The following is a 23712-nucleotide window of genomic DNA, read 5'->3' on the forward strand; positions in this document are numbered from 1 at the left end:
ATTTTAACCCTGCCCTTGGTAACATATGAAAGGATTCTTTTCACTCCATAATATACCCCACACTTTAAAATGATATTGGGCCTTACTCTGTGAAGGCTTTACCCCCCTTTCTTATGGCATAAAGTCTGCATTAGCATACAATTTCCTCATTCTGTGTCATACCTAGAATGAAAAATGTTGCAAAGTCAAATATCATCAGGCTTTCCTGGCACTGACATCCTTTATCTGATGAAGTTATGAGATAGGAACATGATATGTAATCAGGTAAGAGTATTATGCCCCTGTCAAATAACAGAGTAATTATATTTTCCACTTTATAGCTATTTCTGCTGTCAGTAAAAAAACCTCGTTTTTCTACGGGAAACAGTTTTATACTAATAAATAGAATAAGATGCTCTCTGTCCCTTGTGAAAACCATGTCCCCAGAAATACCTCTGTCACAGTTTGCAGAATAAAATTGAACTCTTTGTTAAAATCTGAGCTTTGATCTACTTGTTCTTTGCACAGTATTTCTTTTTATTTCTGTACAATCACTTATATAATTGTGTAAACAATAAACAAGATGTGATGCTGACTTGTGGATAAAAACTTTTAGGGGTAGATTTTCTAAAAGTGCACCCGCGCCTACTTTTGTTCACGCACCCGGTGCAAACAAAAGTACACCAGATTTTATAAGATACGCGCGTAGCCACACAAATCTTATAAAATCCGGGGTCGGCGCATGCAAGGGGGTGCACATTTGTGCAACTTGCGCGTGTCGAGCCCTGCGCACGCTGCCCGTTCCCTCCGAGGCCGCTCCGAAATCGGAGCGGCCTCAGAGGGAACTTTCCTTTCACCCTCCCGCACCTTCCCCTACCTAACCCCCCTCCCCCCGGCCCTATCTAAACCCCCCCTACCTGTGTTTTAAAAGTTACGCCTGCCAGAGAGCGCCTGCCACCAGGAGGCGGAGCACAGGAGGAGAAAAAAGCTAGCTGGAGCTTCACCAATAGCAACCCGGGGTTCCCTCAGGCTGAGCCCTTGGTTACCCAGGCCACCTGGTCTTAGGTGGGCCTCGCAGGTTCTCTGAGAGTTAAAGTTCAGGGGTGTGCCCACCACGAACAAGGGTGCAAGGTCGATGTTCAGGTCAGGGAGCTCAGAAGCCAGAGAAGGCCAGAACAGAGTCTCTGAATGGAGAGTGAGGATCAAGGCCAGAGTCAAGGATAGCGTAGTCAGCCAAAGCAGGGTCAATTCCAGTGGTCCATCCGTGGATAGCCAATTAGGCAAAGGTCAGGTTCCAGGCAGTGGTCAGACGTCAGTTCCAGGCAGCGTACGGATGTGGTCAGTGGACAGGCAGAGGTCAGTTCCAGGCAGCATTCAGACCTGGTCGAGGGAAACAGGCAAAGGTCAAATCCAAGTGGTTGTCAATCGAGGTCATAGAAACAGGCAGAGATCAGTACCGAGAAGACAGTCCGAATGGTATTAACTGGGGAGACGAAGGAACAGGAGGACACTGGAACAAGACACTGGAACAGAAGACTGGAACAAGGCACAGGAACAGGAAGGCAAACTTGCTATCACAACGTGATCCACCCGATTGCCAAGGCATCGTTCCGGGGAACGGGCCTTGCCTTATATACTATAGAGTCATCAGGGAGCGACTCGGCTGGGTTTCCCACGCTCAGCCCTTTAAATGCAGGAGGTTGGCTGCGCGTGCCTAGGAGCAGAGCCGAGGAGATGCTGGACGCGGAGCCCCGGCGGGAGTTCTGCTGTGAGACCTGCGATGACGCCGGAGTTGGACCGTGCTGAGAAGGGCGATGGGGATGGCCGGGACCAACAGCGGCAGGGAGTCCTGAGCTCGTGGATAGCTGAGAAAGGTGAGCAGGTCTGGCCACAGACCGGACGTAGCCGGGAAGCGCAATATTCCTTCACCTTTTTAATGCGTGGAATACATCTATTCTTGTTTCCAAGATGGTATCCTTGAACAGTGTCCATGCCTGATGTAAAATCTCAACCTTTGCAGTTGATCCTTTCAGTTTTTTCAAAAATATTTTTCTCATTGTCCTATAATTTCTCTTTTGAAAATGAAATACTTTTGCAGTAGATTTCTTTAATGTTTACTCTCCAGTTATCAAGACAAATTTGATCATATTAAAATCAGTATTGCCAAGTGGCTCCAACATTATTACAACTCACACTAAATCATGTGTTCCACTAGGATTAGATCTAAAATAACTCACCCCTCTCCTGTCTCAGTTCTTGAACCAGCTGATCCATAAAATAGTCATTTATTTCATTTAGAAACTTTGCTTCCTTGACATGTCCTGATGTGACATTTACCAGGTAAATGCCAGGGTTTTTAAATCACCCATTATTACTATGTTGCTAATTTTTTCTAGTTTCCCTAATTTCTGTTAGTATTTATTCATCTGTCTCTTCATTCTGCTCAGGTAAACAGTAGTACATCCCCACTGCTATCTTATTCCCCTTCTCATATGGAATTTCAATCCATAAAGATTCTACTCTACATTTTGCTTTTTGTAGAATTTGTATCCTGTTTGACTTCAAGCTCTCTTTAAAATATAGCACCACCCCTCCCCCAATTTGAACCATCTTATCATTGCTATATTATCATTGCTATATAATTTGTATCCTGGTATCACACAGTATCCCACTGGTTATCCTCCTTCCAGTGTTTCTCTGAGATAATAATATCTACTTCATTCAGCACTATATATTCTAAATATCCCATTATATTTTTCAGATTTCTAGCATATGCATGCAGACACACTGTTGGGATCTTTCCTGCGGCAGCCCCACTAGCAGTCCCCTACCTTTTTCATGGCAGGCCACCGCTGATGCCATCCTCTGTGGCCCAGAGGCCATGGCTGTCTCCTGTCTTTCGCAGCAGACTGAGCCGCCCGATGCCTCCTTCCTTCCTCGCGGCTGGAGCCGCTGCCGGGGTCCTTGAGCGGCAGGGAAGCCATCTCAGCCGGTGCCTGCCTGTCCATCTTCTTCGCGGCAGTGAGCCGCCTCCTGTTGGGCCTTCCATTTGGCGGAGATGCCGCTGCAGTCTCCTGCTCTCCTGGATTCTCCTTAGGTGCGGAGAATTGTTTTATTAACAATCTTATCAGTTGACAGGGGTAATTTGGGATCTTTTTGCTGTCTGCTCTTTATTTGAAGAGTCCTTGGTTATTTTACCATTTATTACAACCTCTCTATCAGGATGTCCTAACTTCCTGTTTTGTTTGCATCCTTTAAAGATCCATCATTCTGAACCATGTGCTTCTGAGCAACTGTCGACTTTCCCCCATCATCTTGATTAAAAGCTGCTTTACCTATTATTTAAAAGTTAGTGCCAGCAGTCTGCTTCCACTCTGGTTAAGTTGGAGCCCATTCCATTGGAATAGGCTTCCCCTTCCTCAGAATGTTCTCCAGTTCCTAACAAATCCAAAGCACTCTTCCCTGTACCATCATCTCATCCACACATTGAAAGTCTGGATCTCTGGGGTCCTGCACAGGGATAGGGAGAATTTCTGAGAATGCAACTCTGGAAGTTCTGGATTTCAGATTCCTACATAAGAGCCTAAATTTATCCCCTAGAACTTTTATCCTGCACCTTTCTGTCATTAGTACCCACATGTACGATGACAGTTGACTCCTCCAAGCACTTTCTAAAATCTTATCTAGATGGCTCGTGAGGTCCACTATCTTCACACCAGGCAGACAAGTTATCCTCACACCTACCAGCCACTCAGCTATCTACATTTCTAATGATTGAATCACCCACTATAACGGTCATCCTAACCCTTCCCTCCTATGCTCACGGCCCTGGAGACATATCGTTGCTGCGAGAGGACACCAAGGTGATCTCCTGACAGGTGGCCTTGCTCCTCCAAAGCACCACAAGTGATGACTGACGTTGGAATTTCTCAACTATATCCCTGAAAATCTCTATATACCTCTCCATCTGCCTCAGCTCCTCCAGGCCGGCTACTCTGGCCTCCAGATATTGTACTCATTCTCTGAGAGCCAGGAGCTCTTTGCACCAGGTGCACACATATAACACCTCACCAACAGGTAGATAGTTATACATGTGGCATTTGATGCAAAATACTGGAGAACCCTGAACTCACTGCTGGACTTCTATCTGCATCTAAGTTTTATTAAGTTGCTAAAGTTTTAAAAGCTGATTATGGAGTAGATATGTTTTTCAATTTAAGGGATTTTGAATTATGCGACGTCTTTTAAAGCCTAATTGGCAGATTTTAAAAGCTCTATGCACATCAAAGCCAGGAGATATGTGTGTGTCTCGAGCCGGTGCATGCAGCATGGATTTTAAATAGTGCCCATGTAGGTGCATATCTCCTGGTACACACACAAATAAAAAAAAATCAAAAAAGTGTCGGGGAGTGGACGGGTCAGGGGAAGACTAAGAGATGTGCATGTAAATAATTACGTGCACAAGTGTGCACCGGTGATCCCTACTGCGTAACTTTACTTCTGCTATTGCTGGCATGTAAGTCAAAAAAATAAAAAAATCAGGGCGAGTCAGCAGGGTTTTAAGGGTCGTGTCTAATAGGGGAAAAGGGAGCCTTTAAAACTAGGGGAGTTAGGAAGTCTGATCCCTACCCTGGAATAACTGGAAATAAACTGGGTATGTGCACATGGGCATGTGCACGCACATGCCCATGTCTGTATAAAATTGAGCGACATGTATACACGTACAACTGATTTTATATCATACATGCATATGTGCACGTATGTTATAAAGTGGCTGCGTCCATTGGTGCGTGTCAGTATATGCACGCATATGTGCACCCGGCGCGGGTTTTAAAATTCACCTGTAAGGTTTTTAAATTGATAACTAGGTGGCTTATGTTAGTTTGTGAATGACCAGCATTGAGTGACTAAAATTAGTCACTCACTAAAATCAGAGTAAATTGTATGTTATTCAGACTCACTAATTGACTCCTATTTAGAAGATTTTCCCTTTTATCTGGAGGAAGGGTATCTATTTAACAGAAAATGAGCTCTGGGTGGGGGGCTAAGTTAGTGACTAGTTGCCCAGGAACCAGAATTCTCACTTTTTCAGATCAAGTAAGTGACCTTGTAAACTCACAGTTCTAATATTTACAAAAAATGCTAAATTTCACTAACACACAAAAACATTAAAGATATCCCTTACTATTCCTTGCCTGTTCTTTGTTTTAACCAGGGGCGGATTGGCCTATTGGGGTTTCGGGCATGCCCCGGGGAGCCGGTCACCCCAATCACATGATAGGTGTTGTGGGGGCAACCTGGGCCTAGGGCGCCGAGACTTAGGGGGCGCCGTGGCAGAATTTTGAGAGGGCAAAAAGTGCCCTTTCAAAATTCTGCCAGCCCTCGACTCGCCCTGCCACCCTCCTGAAGCCTCCCCTGGTGGTCCAGCGGATGGCCCGGGAACGATCTGCCGCTCCCGGGGCCTCGGCTGCCACTAACCAAAATGGCGCCAGTGGCCTTCAGCCCCTACATGTGACAGGGGCCAACCAATGGCACCGGTAGCCCCTGTCACATGGTAGGGGCTGAAAGCCACTGGCGCCATTTTGGTTAGTGGCAGCCGAGGCCCCGGGAGCGGCAGATCGCTCCCGGGCCCTCCGCTGGATCACCAGGGGGGCATCGGGAGGGTGCATTGGGGGGGAGGCAGGGCAAGTCGAGGGCTGGCTGCCTGCCATGGCACCCCTTAAATCTCGGCGGCTGGTCTCCGGCTGCGCTGATCTTCCTTTCTTCGGCCACGTGATTAGCTAGACCGGCTGCGCTGATCTTCTTTCTGTGTGTATGTGAGATGTGGTGTGTATGTGCTGTGTATGTGAGAAAGGAATCTGCCAGTTTAGAAAAATGAAATGTGATAATACATATCCCTCAACTTTTGTACTGGTAGCGCAACTTTTGAAAAGTTGGATGAAAGATGAAATTACTGAATTTTAAGCATCCCTCTTCTGGAAAACAAAATTTAACAAAGTAGGTAGAGACAAATACTAAAGCAAAAAAAAAAAAAAAAAATTAAAGTATTTAAAATGTTCATCTCAGCAAAATCACAAATTTAAGATACTGATGCCAGGTGGGGTTTATTTGGGGGTTTTTTTACGCATAATTTAAGCATGAAGACTAGAATAGTTCCAATCTGAAACAGTTTTGCTTTTTTTTTTTATGCCTTTAGAAAATGTATATTTTTAAATGACAAAGGATGTCATTTAAAAGGGAAGCTGACTAAGGATGTCTTTTTGTTCCATATGTCCCACATGAATAATCATACGACTGATAGTTTGAAGAAATACACTTGCTTTATTGCCTGAAAGCATGGTGTGGGTGGCTGTCCCTTGGGAGGACAGAACCTGAAGGAAGGGTGTCATTTCGTCTTCTGACAGGAATGTGGTTTTCTTATTTAACGGTTGGGAGCATCACTTTCACTTTTACATCAGCAGTTTTGAAATATATATTTTTAGTATGATTTTCCTATTGTGATTGATGTTTTATAGTTCTTGATTTTATTGTTTGTTTTATGAGGAATGATGGTATTTTCTGTTTTTCCATTGCTGCATTACATACAGTCTAACTTGTTGTGGTTTCCAGTTTAGTTTGTCTGTGCATTTCTGTGTATATTTTAATGTTCCCTTTATTCTGTATTTGGTGACTCACCAAATTGTATGTGTAATTGGGTACCCATGGGCCAGTATGGAGAAAAATCCCCCGGGCCACTATTTTCCTACAATCCGCCCCTGGTTTTAACTCAAAGCCCAAACACACATACGCTAAAAGAAATTGCATAATTAGGGATGGTAACTTTAAAACTAGCACACATGCACCCACATACGTGTATATGTGGGCCCGAGCTCACATATGCTGGAATTTTAAATCACAACTGAGCACGCATCATTTAAAATACATCTACCTCATGTAAGTGTGCTCCTAATTTTAAGCAGTTACACAAGGAAACATCAATCGCTTATCTTTCCATAGGATTTCTTGGCTTTTAAACATGCAAGGGAGCACATTTTAAAACATGCACGTATAAAGGAACTAACCAGTTTGATAGCTTAGTCTACCAGTTTGTCCAGTTGATCAAAACCCCTCTGCTTCTTCAGTCTGCACTCCCCCCAGTTCACCCATACCCCTCAGTCAGTTTCTGGCTTTGATGAGTTTTTTTCAGACTTACACCTGAAACAGAACAGAAATAAATAAGCGCAGGTAACAGCCTGACACACGCTAAACTCACCGGTTTTAAAATTCAGATTTATGGACATAAATGTTGGCCCCATCCTGGAACGCCCTGTCCCACCCCTGATCTGGCCCTTTTTATCGAGCGTTCTGCATGCACATATACACGCATCATTTGCCATTTTTAAAATCTATGTGCATGATCTGTCGAAGATCAATCCCTGTGGCAATACTACTAGTAATGCCCCTCTCCCAATGAATCCTATTTATCAGTATTCCTTTGTTGCCTTCTGCTCAAACAGTTTCTAACCCAGTCATGCACTTTAGGGCTCATTCCAGAGCTGCTCAGTTTATTTGTTTGATAAATTGCATAGAGCATACATTTCCTGAAATAATTAATAAGTCCATAAAATGTCCTCCCCTACTTTTTAGTGTTGGGAGCATTAACATTTCGTAAATCTCTTTTTACTAACAAGGATGATTTATTATTTCTCTGTTCAATGAATAATCTAGAAACTTTATTGCTGACGATTCTATATAAATTTTTGGTAGAATTGCAACTTAAGACTGCTTTCAATAAGAACTTTGTAACTGTGTTTAACCTCTGCAGCAGATATCTTACTCTTCAGTATAGATTACTATGTCATCCAGATAGGTAGCAGCATATTGCATGTAATGTAACACCTGCTTCATTGACTTTTGAAAAGTGGCAAATGCCCCATAAATTCTAAATGGTATAGTGTCAAATTCATATAGACCCTCAAGGGTACAATGACAAGGGTTCCTCCCCCCCCCCCCCCCCCCCCGACTCCGTGCCAAATATTGTTGCCATTGGTTTGTCCTAAGGTTGATATATATTCTGTTTGCCCTAATATATCATGTGACTCATTAACCCAATGCATTAGATGTAAGCAAATTCTGAGATTGCATTGATTTTTCTATGTTCAGCACAAAACATAATTGAGTTGCCAAGCTTGAAAAGGACAGTAAGGCTGCATAAATAATGCCTGTAATCTTGCAGTACCCCACCTCAGACATTTTCACTAATTTTTATTTGACTATTTATTTTATCTATCGGAGGCCTGATGATATATTTAAGTTTGTCATTCTCCAGGATGGATCATCTCAGTGTGAATGATATAAAGCCATACTTTGCCTAATATAGAAAAGAACAATCTGAAAATGCGTTCCATCATGCACTTCAGTACTTTAGAAGGTGTAGTCTTTTTTTCCATTTCCACAGTTTCAATGATGTATCCTTTCATATCTGAGGACCCACATCTGACTTTTCTTTTTCAGAAGGGACAAATAGAATTCTACTTTCCCTCCAAGGTTTTAGCAATTGTATATGATGCATGTGTTTGTCTTTCATCTGACCAGACTGCTATAGACAACAAAGTGTATTTTTCTTATCACCTCCTAATGTCCCAGTCATTTGGTCAACAGTCTACCCTCTGCGCTGGAGAGAAAAATCACTGCCATATTATCAGATTGAAATGCCTGTAACCATGCCTATTTGTTGTGTTGAGGATCATGTTTATGCTAAGCTGGATAACCTACAGTTCGAGCATTTAACTTACATTTTTTTAGAATTTCTTAATAAATAACATGAGTGACATCAAAAATAGAGACAATCGGGCCGATACAGTAAGGACACGTAAGAAACAGTGTGGCAGTGCTGGGCGCCCGCTTGTTTGCCGTGTGCATATTTTGGTTCACATACAGCTCGATTCAGTATTCAAATTAGACGCAAATCAAAGCGACGTCCAAAGTGCATCAATGAAGCGGTAGGCGCTAGAGATGTGCTTCGTTTTTTCCTGCCGGGTCGTTTTTTGACTCGGATACTTCGTGGTAAATTTCGGGTTTCCTCGTCTCGTTTTTCGAAAAAACGAAACGAGGAAACCCGAAACCGGGCCAAAAAGCGAAACGGCAAAGGAAGCTTAAAAAAAACCCACCCCAAGCATTTAAAATCCTTTTTTTACATATCTATCATACACTACCACCCCCCCCATCCCGATCCCTCCCCAAGACTTACAAAGTAGATCCCTGGTGGTCCAGCGGGGTTCCGGGATCCATTTGCCCTCCTCCGTGCCCATGTTTCTGCAGCCGTGCTCTTTAAAATGGTGACGCGCAGCCTCTGAACTACCATGTCACAGGGGCTACCGGCGCCATTGGTCAGCCCCTGTCACATGGCCATCAGCGCCATCTTGTGCTCCTGTCATGTGACTGGAGCTGACCAATGGCGCCGAAAGCCTCTGTGACATAGTATGGGCAAAGGCTATCGGCGCCATTTTGATTCCTGGCAGCCGACAATGAAATGGCTCCCGGACCCCCGCTGGACCCCCAGAGATTATTGGCAAGCCTTGGGGGGGTCAGGAGCCCCCCTTCTGACACCCCCAAGGCTTGCCAATAATCTCCAGCGGGGGTCCGGCGGGGGTCCAGCGGGGGTCCGGGAGCCATTTCATTGTCGGCTGCCAGTAATCAAAATGGCGCTGATAGCCTTTGCCCATACTATGTCACAGAGGCTTTTGGCGCCATTGGTCAGCTCCAGTCACATGACAGGAGCACAAGATGGCGCCGATGGCCATGTGACAGGGGCTGACCAATGGCGCCGGTAGCCCCTGTGACATGGTAGTTCAGAGGCTGCGCGTCACCATTTTAAAGAGCACGGCTGCAGAAACATGGGCACGGAGGAGGGCAAATGGATCCCGGGACCCCGCTGGAACCACCAGGGATCTACTTTGTAAGTCTTGGGGAGGGATGGGGATGGGGGGGGGGGTGGTGAATTATAGTTAAGGTAAATGTTTGGGGTGGTTTGGGGTGGGTTTTAATTTAAAAAAAAAAATGTGTGCCCCTCCCCCAGGCAAACCCGAAAAACGAAATTTCCCCGAAAGTCGGGGAAAATTCTTTTCGGGTTTCGGGCCTCCGAAAAAAAACCGAAGTAGGAAATTTCGGGCAATTTCCTACTTCGGGCGAACAACGAAGCACATCTCTAATAGGCGCTCGCAATCCATTTTACTGTATAGAGTGGTATGCAGCGCCTATACAGTATCCAGGGTGCGCTGGTACCTGTCCTTTGAAATGTCATTACAAATGTCATTTGAAATGTCATTTGAAATGTCATTCCACAAGGTAAGTGGATGGTTCTTTTCTACAGACCCCGCTGCCTTGAGCGCCCGGCCAGATATCCAAGCTGTGACGTCTGGCCGGATGTCCAAGCTGCAATGTCCAAGCTTGGACGTCCGGCCGGGCGCTCAAGGCAGAGGTGCCTCCAATCATGGATGCCTGGATACAGGCGGGAAGGTCCATGAACGGAAGCCGCAACCTTGGATGTCCGAAGTCGCGGCATCCATTCATGGACCTTCCCGCCTGTAGGCACCGCTGCCTCCGATCATGGACGCTGTGACCATGGACATCCAAGGTCGTGGCTTGGACATCCGGCCAGGCACTCAAGGCAGCGGACGTCCAAGCTGCTATAGGAACCGCTGTAGGCAGCTGTAGGCACTGCTGCCTTGAGCGCCCGACCTCGGACGTCCAAGCCGAGGGCTGGCGAGCGAATCTGCTAGTCTCTCTATATTATAAAGTATTAGGGATGCTGCGTGATCATGTCAGCATGCTCACGCACCACTACACACACAGGCGGGCCTCGCATTTCGAGCATTTCTCAACCGCTGTCCGGTACGAAGCTGACTAAACACCACACTAACGCCAGGGACAGGGTAGGCGGTAAATATTCAGGTTAAAGACGTGGTAAATGAGCTGGTTAACAGGGCGATAATTTGGGCGCACATTACTGTATTGGAGGGAATAGCTAATCCGATCATTAACATGTCATATACATGCGGCGGGCGGAAAGGGATACGTGTCCTTTTTGGCAAGCGGTAAGGATGCGTAAAAGCCGATACTGAATCGCTGGTACATCTTACGCGTCCAAAACGTGCATCCAAAGCGGGTTAAAAACCGGGTAACCACGGCCGTGCTTTACTGTATCGGCCCGAATAAATGTTATTGAAAACAGAATTCAAACAAAATTGTTAAGGGACTATCATAACATGCACACTGGTGGAATCAATTTCACCTGTTTAGTGGATCATATATAATCATCAGTCCACAATCAGTGTCCTTTCTTTAAGTTCAAATTTTTAAGTTATGAAAATAAAATCAGCACTTTCCTGAGAGAGTCAAAAAAAATATATAGAACAAAAAAAAATATATAGGACAGACAAAGTTGCCAAACAAAACAAGGATTATGCAGCACAAGAGTTGTATAAGGACAAAGTGGACTCACCACTAGTCTAGTATTGGCTAGAAAACAAACAAATAGTAGAAGAGTTACAATTTTTTATTATACAACAACTGTGTATTTTAAGAGGGGGGAGCATCGCGTTACAACTCCGATGCAGAGAGCAGTTTTTTATTTACACATAGCAAACTGTATTGCTGGCAGGTTTGAATCTGTGTATAGAATGGGAGGCATTTTTATAATAATAAAATCTGAAATTAGTGCTTCCATGCAAATAATTTTTTAATTCAAGTTTCTGCCAGATAAATGTGTTTACAATTGATGGACAATGATGTCCTTGGAGTGCAATCTCTCCAGAAAGGACATGAATCACCAATTATCAGCTGCTGTATTTAAAGAGTCATGAATTCTTTTGGGTGTGAACCTCATTTTCAGTGCACCGACAAACAAGCAGTGCGAGTGAGAGTACACAGTAAGTTCTGCACAGAATGGTCTTTTTATTTTGTTTTTCTCTGCTTGCTTTATTAAGTATGCCATTGAAAATACATCAAGAATGTATACATAGTGATAAGCTCATAATATACTTTGTAGATTGGTTACAAGTAGTGCAATATCAGCTTTTGTGTATTCTAGTTTTGTATATTCTAGGTTTTGAGATGGGTACACAGATATATAACTCTAGTAAGAAGGCAAGCATCAACTTTTCAGCTGTCCCTTGAATGAGTGTGTTTGAAACCACTGTCGTAGGTATATATTTCACTAAACATAGATTCTAATTGTTATATTTGGAGATATTATTGGTTATTTTTATATTTTGAGGTTTGGAAACATGGTTAAGACCTATTCCTCCTGAGGAAGCCACTGACTTGGCGAAACAGAGGGACCTTTGTCGAGTTAGATACCATGGTTCATGCCACATTAGCCCTATATTAACTGGGTCACATTACAGATTGCTAAAGGGAGCTCTCACTAACTTGAGCAATACTTTGCCAAAATCCTATCTTATTTATTTATTTATTTATTTATTTATTTATCATTTTTATATACCGATGTTCCTGTATAATATACATATCACACCGGTTTACAAGGAAATAAAACTGACGCCTCAGTGGGCAATTTACATTGAAACAAGATAACAGATAACATGGAGGGGCAGAGGAACTTAGCGGAGGTTACAGAGATTAAGCATTAGTTAAATAGCGATTAAATATCTGTGGTGTCCCTGGCTCAAGCAGTTACTTCAGAGCTCACAGGTCTGCCACCTCAGTACACTGAATTTGCAGATGGGTTTAGTAGTCCTGCTGCCTCATCACTCCTATGATTTGTTATGCCCGTTGGTTGCAGATGGCTGTGACCACTAATGCTCACCTCTTTCTTTGCTGCCTTAACACCACTGGGGCGAATGGCTGCTTCAGCCAGCTACTTTTGACCCACTTGGCGTTCCCGGGACAGCGTGGGCGCAGCCAACCGCTATCTTGCCTTGGGATCACTTAGGCGAGCGCGCGTGTACATGGGCCAGTCTTAAGCATGTCAAGGCGGGAACCTCGGGGGCATCCCCTTCAGATAACGTCTTCACTCTATGATACTTAAGCTGGCTGGCCCTACCTGATGACGAGTTAGCAGCGAGTTTCCTCTTTGCTGAATCCACTTCACTCACTACGGATTTCCCGTTCCAGCTCCTGAAACTTTGGCTTAAGACACTCCGGGTACCCGTTCCTCGGGGGCCCTTTCTCATCTCTGGCTATCCGCTCCTCAGAGGGCTTTCCTGCCTTGGACTACTACTGGCCCTTGCTCCCTGGGACCTCTGCTGGAACTCCCTTACTGTGAGTACCTTGACTCTACGCATCACCTCTGTAATAGTTGTAGTGTGGAACCAACACCGGTGTACCCCGCTCTGCAGACCACTACCGTATCCTCTCTGGTTAGAGACCTCTTCTGTGTACCTGATGCTGTGGACCTCTACTGTACCATCTCCAGGTGGCAACCCTCACTGGTGTACCCCATGCCACGGGTGACTACCATACCAGCTCTGAGTGAGGAACCCCTTCAGTGTACCCTGTGCTGCAGGCCACTACTGCATCAACACTACAGAGAAGCATCATCGGTGTACCTCGCTCTGCGGACCAATACCGGATCTCCACTTCTGAGGTATTCTCTCTGGGTATACCCCATCACACAGACTTTGTTCTTTCTCCTGCACTCCCCACTTTGTGGGCAGTGCCTTTCTAATTCTCTAATAAAGCTGTGTCTGACGTCGGCTGAGACTGTGCCTCCCGACGGCGAGGCTCACAGGGCTCCTCCCTGTGCGTGGGACCATCACTCATCTCGGCCCAGAGCCCGCACATCACAGGTCCTAACAGATTGATAACATGACTGAGCCACTGAATTGGTACCCAACAAGGTAATGCCCACAGGTAGGGTATACCCTCTCTCTGCCACTGAAACAGAGGCTATGACCAAATATATTAAAGAGAATTTGAGCAGAATTTGCCCTTCTTGATCACCTGCTGGGGCTGGATTTTTCTCACAGCAGGGACATGTCACTATGTGTATTGACTATTGTGCTCTTAACTCCATTACCAAGAAGAAGCTCTGTTCTCTTCCCTTCATCTTCGAGCTCTGTGACCACCTTTAGGATGCACAGATATTTACCAAGCAGGACCTAAGGGGGGCATACAACCTGATCAAGGTCCAAGAAGGCAATAAATAGAAGAGTGTCTTTAATACCCATGACAGACTCTATGAATACCTAGCATTGCCCTTCAGATTGTGCAATGCCCCTGCAGTCTTCCAATTTATGGTCAATGCGATCTTCCGGGACCTGCTCTACTCCCATGTGGTACTCTGTATGATATCCTGTAGGGCAGGTAGTGTGAAGACAAAAATAATGTGTTTTGTTTTTGGTCCAAGGTGGCCCATTTTCGGTCCATCCCCATATTGTTTGTTTTTTTTCATTCCTGTTTTGTCTACAAAAAAATGAAAATAAAAAACAACCCCAGAACCCCCAACCCTTCCTATTTATTAAAATATGGAGCCCTTCACATGTGGGTCCCCCTCCCACCTTCCTGCACCCCCCCCCCCCTCCCCCCCGGATACAACCAAAATCTGTGGTGGTCTAGCAGATTATCTGGGAGTAACCTCTCACTCTTGAGCCAGTGACTGCAATTGGTCTGCCTCATAACTACCCAATCATGGTGCCCCAGGGGGCATTGCACACCTATCTCTATACCCTGATGCTTAGTCCCTACTAATGCTACTGCCCCTACCTCATTCAGGTCCCACCAGTGTGCCATCAAGGAGAGGTAAGAGTGCATAGTGTTTGTGAGGGTCCAGATATCACTGATGAAATGCATGCTACTCCCTTCTCCCTTAGCCAGATGTCCCTGGATGTAATTATGGCACTGGTTGTACAGGCTGGGCATGACCTTCCTACTAAATGTAGTTCTGGATGGAACTTTGTATTTCAGAGATAACTCCTGCAGCAGACGCTTGAAACCCACATTCTTCACTACATGCAAGGCCAATCATTTCCCCAATGGTCCTTATTACAACTTTTGGTGCTGCCCACCTCTTGCCCAGGGACAGTGCTACCAAGCACCATCCCATTTCCTCCATGGTGGATAGCTACTAAGATGAATGGCAGGAGGTTGCTGTCCTGCCACCTATCTTCCGGAAGAGGCCGTGGGATCAGGTTGAGGAAGAGTTTTCAGCCCCTTTCCTCTTACTTTTATCTGATGTGGAAGAAGGGCCAACAAGCTAGTACTTCCACCCCCACCCTGATGTCAATGCTAGAAGGTGCTACTGCATACCAGTGTTTGTGAGATGTCCCACTTGCTTCCCTAGACTGATGTCCTTCATACAGTGAATACACTGTGTGAAATACCAGTCCTTCCTAACATTGAAATGCATCCAGATCAGGGATTTCTTCTTCAATCCCTCCTCTACATCCTAGGTGCAGATGCTGGTACTGGAGTTGAGGTATTGAGTGGACCCTGAGAAACAATGCCAGGGGCATCAGTCATATTCTGTACTGCCTGTCCTCACCATCCTCAGTTTCCTCTATCTCCCGAATTAATGAACTAGATGCTACTGTATAAAAGGATGTGCAGAAAAAATTTGTTGCTATTCAGTATTCATTTCACCGGGACCCAAATTCATTGCTTTTGTTTCATAGGGGGGGAAACCAATTCGTTGATATGTTTTATTCATTTTCCAATTTCCCATTAAAGTCAATGGGGGAAGTATTTGCAGTCTATTTTTGGCTGCAGAATTGGAGTTTTCTTATCAATTCTGGTGAAACTTCTGGGGAGCTATCATCAGAACGAGAATAGAGCTCCAAGTTACTTAGATTGTGGCAAAGTGGCACCAAATTGGCATGAATAGCCTAAGGTGCTTTAAAGGGGTAAAGGGGTACCAGGAGTGGCAAGAGTGCTTTAACAGAGGTGCAAAGCAGCAGTGATAGTGTAAAAAATACACCACAGCTTCAAAAGAGAGCACTGATAACAGATGCATGAGCTCTCAAAGGCAACACGACAGGCAAAGTGGCAAGGCAAGTGGCATCAACATCCTACAGCACAATGAAAGGGGAACATAGCAAGCAGAAAGTCTAGCACCAACACACTGAGGAACCATGATAGTGGCAAGAACACCACAAAGAGTTGAGTGAGTCATCTAGTGTATGGAAGCAAGGCAGAGTGGCAGAAAGTTGATAGAAGCAAGACAGGCTGGCAGAGTAGAGGAAGACTGGTCCCTGTCATTTGATAGGGGAAAGACAGAATGGCAGAGATGAGGTAGTCAGGTCCCTGTGGTTTTCATAGGGGCAAGATAGGCTTGCGCCAGGGAGAGTTCCCTTTCCTTTGATAAGGAAAGGGCTCCCTAGAATGGGTTGGCCCCTAGAGTAGAGCATGAGCCTTTAAAGCGTGGTGACATGGAGGAGGTCTCACTGTGAACAACGGTTTAACATGGGTCATCAGGTACTAAGAGCTGGCCGGCTACCCCGGGGAGAGTTCCTTTTCCTTTGATCATGAAAGGGCTCCTGGATGGTCAGGCACAGTGTTAGAGGTCAAACCCTTTTAGGGAAATAAGGCCTGGACAGACAAGCACAGCATTCAATGTCAAACTCTCATAGAGATGTAAAGCCTAGATGGACAGGCACAGCACTAGAGGCCAAACCCTCGAAGGGACATAAGGTGTGGATGGACTGACATAGCATTAGAGGTTAAGCCCTCATAGGGACGTAAGACCTGGATGGACAGGCACAACATTAGAGGTCAAACCCTTTTAGGGAAATAAGGCCTGGACAGACAAGCACAGCATTCAAGGACAAACTCTCATAGAGATGTAAAGCCTAGATGGACAGGCACAGCACTAGAGGTCAAACCCTCGAAGGGACATAAGGCCTGGATGGACAGCCACAGCATTAGAGGTCAAACCCTTTTAGGGACATAAAGCCTAGACGTATAGCACAACATTAAAGGTCAAACCCTCGAGAGATGTAAATCCTGGACGGACATGCACAGCATTAGAGGTCAAGTCCTCGTAGGGACTTAAAGCCTGGGTTGACAGGCACAGCATTAGAGGTCAAAGCCTTATAGAGACATAAGGCCTAGATGGACAGGCACAGCATTAGAGGTCAAACCCTCAAAGGGACATAAGGTCTGGATGGACAGGCACAGCATTAGAGGTCAAACAGTTTTAGGGACATAAGGCCTGGATGGACAGGCACAGCATTAGAGGTCAAACCCTTTTAGGGACATAAGGCCTGGATGGACAGGCACAGCATTAGAGGTCAAACCCTTTTAGGGACATAAGGCCTGGATGGACAGGCACAGCATTAGAGGTCAAACCCTTTTAGGGACATAAGGCCTGGATGGACAGGCACAGCATTAGAGGTCAAACCCTTTTAGGGACATAAGGCCTGGATGGACAGGCACAGCATTAGAGGTCAAACCCTTTTAGGGACATAAGGTCTGGATGGACAGGCACAGCATTAGAGGTCAAACCCTTTTAGGGACATAAGACCTGGATGGACAGGCACAGCATTAGAGGATTTCCTTTGTGCAGGTATGTTGTGGTTTGATCTGTCACTTCTTCTTGAACTGGTTCACTGCCAGAAGAAAATGGCATCCTTTTCATTTCTGAAAGATAATTCAAAAGAGGGTGCTTTTAGAGCAATAGAGACTGCCATTTGTGAAGCAAGAAATGATCTGGAGATTATTTGTGAATACCCAGAAGCTATTAACTGTACTTATACACTTCACCTGATGACAAAGGAACATGAAGAGCTCTCAGAAATAAGAAAACCACTACTCAAGTCCAAATCTATAATATCAACCTATGTTGACTTTGTGGTTTACACAGTACCTCTGTAAAATATGGGAAGACAGAGGATGAACTAGAGTGCAACTACCACCAGTTTTCTATAGTACTAGAAACATTACTGTTGGCACCTAAGAAAGATTTCAGGAACATGGCCCATATTATGAAGGTCAGGAAAACTATTAAGCATATGAACTTTGCAAGCTCCAAACATATGAAGTCAGGTTTCTATGTTCTTACATTCCAAATGTTGTAAAACATGAAAAGAATATTCTGGAAAGAAATGATGCACAATACATGAAACTGAAATTAGAAATACTAGAACTAAACTTAGACAGGCACAGCGTTTCAGGTCAGGCCCTTGTAGGGACATACGGCCTGGACAGCGGACAGACAGGCACAGCGTTTCAGGGTCAGGCCCTTGTAGGGACATACGGCCTGGTCAGTGGACAGACAGGCACAGCGTTTCAGGTCAGGCCCTTGTAGGGATGTATGGCCTGGACAGTGGACGGACAGGCACAGTGTTTGAGGTCAGGCCCCTGTAGGGACATACAGCCTAGACAGTGGATGGACAGGCACAGTGTTTCAGGTCAGGCCTTTGTAGGGACGTATGGCCTGGGCAGTTGACGGACTGGCACAGTGTTTCAAGTCAGGCCCTTGTAGGGATGTATGGCCTGGACAGTGGACAGACAGCACAGCATTTTTTTCATCTTGCCATTCACAGGGAAAATTTGGAAACCCAAGCAAAGGCATGTTTATTTTCAAAAACACTAGCATTTTCATCAACTCTGGTGCCAGTCTTGAGCGGTGAGTTCTCATGATATCCCCTGTCATTGAAAATACACGTTACTGGGCACACTGGTTGGTGGACATGACAGATATCGCTGTGCCACTTTGGCTAGGTGTGGCTAGATAGTGGACTTGTGTGCCCAATATGCCAGTGTATCTGTCTGCATGTCTTCTGTAGGCTCTGAGAGATACAATGTCACTGACAGTTGTGCTGGTGTCTCCTTTGCTTGGGTGGGCTGAGAATCACTCATGCCAGCTGCTTTCTCTCTAGCCTGTAGTACAACAGATGAATCTTTATGGGCAACATGCCTTTGGTGTACTGAAGTGGAGGCAGAAGAAGTACTAGCTGTCGCTGACAGAGTGCTGCTCCTGCTTGGGCTAGCACAACTCTCTGAGGTGCCCGCTGTTTCCTCCTCTGCTTCATGCCTGATGTGTCTCTGCCTATGGCGCTCCTGTTCACAAACATTTAGTAACATCAGGTCCTTCACAAATGAGAGACAATTGGACTGTAGGACAAGTTTCCCTTTCACACAGGGATCACAGACTGTGGCGAGCATGTATGTGGTCTTCTGTTAAAGGCCTTAATCTCTCTTGCACTTGCTGCTGCAAAACATCCAGATAATGCAGCACCTCAGCTGTCATTCCCTCATCCTGTTAAAAGCCCTCCAAATTTTCATCCAGGAAATTAACTTTAGGGATGATGTCAACCAAGGTGGCACTTCTGGAACTCAGCTCCTCCGTGACATCCTTGAATGGCTGCAGGATTTTTACCAGCTGACTCATGACTAATCAATCTTGATGCCATAGGGGATTCTGCACACCCATGTCCATTGAATCAGAAAATTCATGAAGGGGTGTCTGCAGCTCCACTAACCTCTCCATCATCATAAAGGTGGAATTCCACCAGGTGGCAATGTCTTGAATGAGACACTTGTGAGCCATGTCCATATCAGTCTGCTTTTGTCTGTGGAAGGGTGCTGCTATGTTCCTGTACTTGTGTATTAACATATGCAGGTATTCATTCACTTGGTGATTGGACTCCAACCCCAGAGCTGACTTTACTACCAGGTGCAGGGTATGTGCAAAACATCAGGGGCCGTATTTTAAATGCCCTGCGCACATAAATCCGCCGGCGCGCCGATTTTGCATAGGCCACCGACGTGCGCAGAGCCCCGGGATGTGCGTAAGTCCCGGAGCTTTGTAAAAGGGGCGGGTCGGGGGCGTGTCCTAAAATGACGCGGCGTTTCAGGGGCATGACGCAGCATTGTGGGGGAGGGCCCGGGGGCGTGGTGCTGGCCCGGGGGCGTGGTCGAGGCCTCCGGACCAGCCCCCGGGTCGGGTGATGGCGTGCCAGCAGCCCGCTGGCGCACGAAGATTTACGTCTGCTTTTAGCAGGAGTAAATCATGCAACAAAGGTAAGGGGGGTTTTAGATAGGGCCGTTGGGGTGGGTTAGGTAAGGGAAGGGAGGGGAAGGTGGGGGAAGGGAGAAGGAAAGTTCCCTCCGAGGTCGCTCCAAAATCGGAGCGGCCTTGGAGGGAACAGGCAGCGCGCGCTGGACTCGGCGCGAGCAGGTTGCACAAATGTCCACCCCCTTGTGCGCGCCAACCTCGGATTTTATAAGATACGCGCGGCTACGCACGTATCTTATAAAATCCAGTGTACTTTTGTTCGCGCCTGGTGCGTGAACAAAAGTACTCGCTCGCGCAAAATTATAAAATCTACCCCCAGATGTTATGAAAGCGCCCGTCGGTTATTGCCTTAACCATGTTTGCACCATTGACTGTGACAAAGTACCCTGCCTGAGAATTCTCGTCTCACTGGTGTAGTTGCCAGCCCTCCAGCATCTGTCTGATCTATGCTAGAATATTGGCTGTGGTATGCGCCTGGTCCATCAGGTGGGTGTGCTATAAAGCCCACCCCTGCCCTGATACGTTTTCACTAATAGAGCTGCTGCCTGCCCCTGCCTCAGCCAGGTCCCACCAGTGTGCTGTCAGGGAGAAGTAAGAGTGTGCAGCATTCATGATAGTCCAGATATCGCAGGTGAAATGCACACTCCCCTGTGCCTTAGCTAGCAGTGCTTGGATGCGACTGTGACACTGTTTGTACAGGCTGGGGATGACCTTTCTGCTAAATGTGATTCTGGAGGGTACTTTGTAATTTAGAACTACAACCTTCAGAAAATGCTTGAAACCCACATTCTCCACTATCTGCAAGGGCTGGTCATCAAGGGCAATCATTTCCCCAATGCTCCTGGTTACAACTTTTGAGGCTGCCTGCCTCCTAACCCGGGATAGCGATACCGCACTCCACCCCATTTCCTCCATGGTGGGTTGTCGCTTCTGCCACATGGCTGGAGTCCGCTGGCCTGCCACCTGACTGCTAGAAGGGGCTGAGGGCGTGGGGTGACTCTGATCCTTTTCAACCACTTTACGCTGCCTGGAAAAAGGGATCCCCTGACTAGTACTGTCACCATCCCCAGATGGCAGTACTGTTGTTGAGTGTTGCCTCTTCATATGAAGCGTCATGCCAAAATTAGATAGATGTCCCATTTGCTTGCCTCTGCTAATAACCCTGCCACAGTAATTACACCGAGCAAAATGCAGGTCCTCCATCACTTTAAAGTGGCTCCAGATCCCAGATGTCTTTCGTGATCCCTTCTTTATAGCCTTTGGTGTGGATGCTGGCACTAGAGCTAAAGTAGTGGGTGCACCCTGAGAAACAATGCCAGGGGCATCAGTCATACTCTGTACCTGTGCTGACTGCTCTTCCTCCTCCTCATCATCAGTTTCATCTCTCCCCTGCAGCACTGAAGTGGAGGCTAAGACAGGACTAACGAATCCTCCTAAACCTTCGTCAACTATTACTTCTTCCATTTCAGATGAGAATCCCACACAAGATGATTTTTCATCAGAATCAGAAGCAAACAGTGCGTGTGCTAAATTGTCAATGTTAAGTTGAGACTGCTGTAGCACTGCTGCTTTTGGATGTCGCCATTTTGTCTTGCATGACTCAGCCTCCCCTTCCCTCACCTCCAAAACTACAGGGTCAGAAACAGGTGGTGGCAATGCATCATGTTTAGATTTCATTTTTTTCCAGACGGAACTGCCTACCCCTTCAGAGATTTTAGATTGGAACAGGTCCCTTTTTAACTTTAATGGGGACTGGTACTCCCTTTTGAGTTGTCTCCTCTCCCAGTCCCAATCACCCAACCACGACTAGCTTTCCCTGTCATTGCCTACTAGGGATTTCAATTAAAATAATTATTTCCAAAAGAGGCTCACTGGGTATTTGGCTTCACAGACCACCGCTGTCCCAATATTCTCGAGACTGCAATATTGGCTGCCCACAGGCACACTGGCACAGTGCCTTGATGTGCACTAATGTAATATATGTGCACACAACAAAGTGGTAACTACAAAAGAGGCTTTAGAGACAGCACTCTCCCAATATACGTGAGTCTGCAAAACTGGCTGCCTACAGGCACAATGCCTTTATGTGCACTAATATAATATATGTGCACACACCAAGCTTGTAACTACAAAAGAGGCCCACTGGGGATTTGGCTTCACAGACCACCGCTGTCCCAATATACATGGGTCTGATAAACTGCCTGCCCAGAGGCACAGTGCCTTGATGTGCACTAATGTAATGTATGTGCACACAACAAAGTGGTAACTACAAAAGAGGCCCACTGGGGATTTGGCTTCAGAGAGCAGCGCTGTCCCAATATACATGAGTCTGCTAAACTGGCTGCTCACAGGCACAGTGCCTTGATGTGCACTAATGTAATGCATGTGCACATACCAAGCTTGTAACTACAAAAGAGGCCCACTGGGGATTTGGCTTCACAGACCACAGCTGTACCAATAAACGTGAGTCTGCAAAACTACCCAGTGCCCACTGTCACTGATGCCCAGTGCACTGCCTTCTTGGATTAAAAGAGCACAGAAACAAAACTGCAGTTAACAAAAAAGCCTGGCTTGGCACAGCTGCAAAATTGATGAAATATATTTTTCAAGGGCAATTCTATCAAACTAGCTACAAATTGAATATATCTCCCACCCACAACACCCAAATGCTGCTTGCAACTGACCCCAGGGGGTAAAATAATCAGTAAAATGCCACTGCTAGTGCTAGCAGCTTCTCTCAGTAGCACAGAGAGACTGTCTCACATAAATAAAAAAAATTGCAGTCAAAAGAAACAGGGCTTGTAGCTGGCACTGCAGCCAAATCAAACCAATATCTTTTTCTATTGAAGTAGCTAGCAATTGAATACAGATTTGAGACACTCAGACTAGCTCTGAGTGAAGCCACCTTCCACAGACCACCTCCCCAGACCAAGCCTGCAAAGAAAGTGCATGGCACGCCGCATGCTTAATGTATATATAGTGCTGGATCATCAGGAACAGCATCACAGAGCACTGACTGACAGCGGTGATTTGCTGCATTTGAAAAATTCTTAGCGCTGATAGGTTGCATTCTGGTCTCCTTGTCACCCTATCTGACCCACTTTATGACAGGGCTGTGAGGTCACTTATGACTCACAGGAAAGGGCTGTTTTTTTGCTATGGATACACCCACATAGCGTTCTCCTATATCAAACGTCCACTAAGAAATCATTGCGAGCGAGCCAAAAGAATGAAATGAATGATATGTTTGTATTCATGGGGGATCGCGATACGTTTTGCGAACCCACAAATACAACGAATATGGACCTATACGTTGCGGATTGCCAATGGTATGCAAACGAATGCACACCCCTACTGTACAATACTTCCAAATTTTCTTCTTCTAATATCTCTTCAATATCTTGTGATTCAGGCAGTTCAAGACAAGTTTCTTCTTCTGAATCAGTTGATGAAATTACTACCTTCATAGCCTCAAAAGTACTAATGAAAAACGTGCTGCTGGTTTGGGACATTGTTCTTTGGCTGCCAAGCTACATCGCTACTGTCTTCCTTAGATAACTTTCCCACCTATTCCTTCCCTCCAAAACAAGAGGGAAAGAAACAGGCTCAGCAGGCTGTAGTGGCACATGATCTCCAAATTTCAGTTTCTGATCTTCAAGAAGTCCCTATTCAGAACTCAGGACAACCTTTCTTATTTGCTGTCAACCCTGCCAACATTCCCTTTCCCTCGTCTGCCTTTCCCTGACATGATGGAATTTGTCACTGCTTATTGAAAGATT

This window comes from Rhinatrema bivittatum, chromosome 2, assembly GCF_901001135.1.
Source record: "Rhinatrema bivittatum chromosome 2, aRhiBiv1.1, whole genome shotgun sequence".
Taxonomy (NCBI): Eukaryota; Metazoa; Chordata; class Amphibia; order Gymnophiona; family Rhinatrematidae; genus Rhinatrema; species Rhinatrema bivittatum.